Source organism: Hyla sarda, chromosome 8 (assembly GCF_029499605.1).
Source record: "Hyla sarda isolate aHylSar1 chromosome 8, aHylSar1.hap1, whole genome shotgun sequence".
Classification (NCBI taxonomy): Eukaryota; Metazoa; Chordata; class Amphibia; order Anura; family Hylidae; genus Hyla; species Hyla sarda.
Window position 1 is genome coordinate 28,637,997 of NC_079196.1, and position 2,985 is coordinate 28,640,981.

At 40.9% G+C, this 2,985-nt stretch overlaps 1 non-coding gene across 1 annotated transcript; it reads right to left on the reverse strand.

Annotated features, from left to right (window-relative positions):
- Positions 1-1,428: 1,428 nt before the first annotated feature.
- LOC130288638 (U2 spliceosomal RNA) lies at positions 1,429-1,618 on the reverse strand. The gene has a single exon (XR_008847456.1). It is a non-coding gene; the product is annotated as a U2 spliceosomal RNA (small nuclear RNA).
- Positions 1,619-2,985: the final 1,367 nt, after the last annotated feature.

Here is a 2,985-nt window from a genome sequence, read left to right on the forward strand (position 1 = left end):
GGGTCATGTGATGTACCCAGGGTTCCAGAGGTCAGGACTGACAGGTTTGGCTGACCAATGAGCTTTGTCCCACCCTCTTAATATATAGGGGGCTGCTGCCACTAAATTCTCTCTCTCTTAGTTCCGGACTATCAAGCAGCACTAATCTCAGCACCAATCATCAATTCAAGCTAGGTCTGAAGCCTAATCTTCCGCAGTCACTAAACCGTGAGTTATCCAGCTCAAAACTACTAAAATCCTGTGTGACTACTGCAACTCAATTATCTTCAAACCAGTAGCACAGTGGCTAGCAAACCAAAGCTCATTGTACTTAGAAGTCCCAGCAAACCTGTGAGGAACCTGAACTACGGTCCTCTATGCAAAGACTGTTTTGTGACCTGCAGTTGCATAAAATATGCAGTAAAGTTTATTCCGGTTTTCATCAAATATCTGCTGTGGACATTCAATTATTTCTCTCTACCGTTTCTGGGAGGGTTGGCGGTAGGACCATTACTCTAAGGAAACTTCACCCTGGCATCACGACAACATAGGGTTTATACAAACATACCCTACACTATTACCTGCACCACCTAGTCACCACACAGAGCTGAGTTTGTAAAGCATGCCCTGACAGCCATAGGTAAAGTACAGCACTCTGCAGTGCGGCGTATACGTCCAACTTTAATCTGGCGCTGTTTTCATGGCGGCATCATCCTGGTGGCATGGTGGGGTGACTGTACCCAGAACCAGAAGATAAGTCCCATTCACCCCATTCCTATAATTATATATCTGATGGTGATCCCTGCGATCAGATCTAATCTGCGCTGAGAGAAGCAATTACCAATATTTACAGTTATCTAAAGCCGCAGGCCATGCTGACTAATGCATCTCCACCAAGGTTTATTGATGTCCTAGTGTGTGTGTGTGTATATATATATATATATATATATATATATATATATACACATATATATATATATATATATATATATATATATACCTTTACTCATAAGTATTTATATTTATATACATGTGCCTTTACTCTATATATATATACCTTTACTCATAAATGACTGTAGTATCTGAGTCCCAGACAGACAGAGGATTCATTAGAGGCGATGAGCTTCATGTAACATCTTCGCAATGAGCAGTTCAGATTCTAAGGAGGTATTAACAAATAAAGGTCATTCATTGAACAATTATAAAAAATTTCCAATACACTAAGGGTGTGTTCAGACATTTAGTTTCTAGTTTTTTTGCAATTGTTAAATTCGAAGTCAGGCACAGATCCATTAATCGCAATAAGAAACCTGAACATGTCAAAACAGCCTCTATGTGCCCCATAGACTATAATGGAATGCATCAGTCGGATCAGCCAGCTGACTGGGAAGTAAAGCGCACACTCGGCTATGACTCACAATCACAGCGAATCTCAGGACTAAGATAGGGTATGATTAAAACATTTTTTCGGTGCGCTGCACCCGAAGAGACTAGATAGGAAACAGAGGCAAGCTTTGAAATCGGCCCCCGTTCTCAAAAATCCATTTAATATATGGTCCCCAGATAGGAGACGTATCAGATATTAATCTGATAAGAACAGATACTACACATGATCTTAGCCAAAAGGCAGAGAAGCGATATGATCTAAACTTTTAACATGACTGGACAACATGTCAACAGTTTGTGTGAATGACAGTAACAATGTATAGCCCTATCAAACGGGATATTTAGCTATTTCTCCTGCCTCCAAGAAGGAGTAATTACTAAGTCAGAGAGGAGAAGCTTCACAAGGGCCTCTTTGCATTCCTGGAACCTACAAGGGCTTTAGGCAGGGGCCAGGGCTTTGTGGCTGTTACATCACATAGTAACATAATTTGTAAGGTTGAAAAAAGACCAGAGTACATAAAGTTCAACCCATATCCCTAATGAGTTTCTACTGAGTTGATCCAGAGGAAGGAAAAAGAAAACTAATCTTAGAGGTAAAAATTCCTTCCTGACTCCAATATGGCATCAGAATAAATCCCTGGATCAACCTTCTATCCCTATAAATCTAGAATCCATAACCTGTAATATTATTATTCTCCAAAAATGCATCCAGGCCCCTTTTAAACTCTTAGCGAGTTCACCATGACCACCTTCCCCGGGAGAGAGTTTCACAGTCTCACTGCTCTTACAGTAAAGAACCTCTGTCTGTGCTGAGGTAGAAACCTTCTTTCCTCTAAACGTAGAGGATGCCCCCTTGTTATAGATACAGTCCTGGGTATAAATAGATCATGGGAGAGATCCCTGTACTGCCCCATGATATATTTATACATAGTTATTAGGTTTCCCCTAAGCCTTCTTTTTTCTAAACTAAATAACCGTAATTCTGATAATCTTTCTGGGTACTGTAGTCCTCCCATCCCCCGTATTACCCTGGTTGCCCGTCTTTGAACCCTCTCCAGCTCCACTATATCATTCTTGTACACTGGTGCCCAGTACTGTACACAGTATTCCATGTGTGGTCTGACTAGTGATTTGTACAGTGGTAGAATTATTTCCTTGTCGTGGGCATCTATGCCCCTATTGATGCATCCCATGATTTTATTTGCCTTGGCAGCAGCTGCCTAACACTGGTCACTACAGCTAAATTTACTATTAACTAAGACTCCTAAATCCTTTTCCACCTCAGTTGTCCCAAGTGTTCTCCCATTTAATACATAATCCCAGCCCGGATTTTTCTTCCCCATGTGCATTACCTTACATTTATCAGTGTTGAACCTCATCTGCCACTTCCCAGCCCAAACCTCCAACCTATCCAGATCCATTTGTAACAGTGCACTGTCCTCTATAGTGTTTACTGCTTTACAGAGTTTAGTATCATCTGCAATGATTGCTACTTTACTATTCAACCCCTCTACAAGGTCATTAATGAATATATTAAATAGAACAGGACCCAAGTGGTCCCCACTAGTAACAGTCACCCAATCAGAATAAGTACTGTTAATAACCACCTTCTGTTTCCTA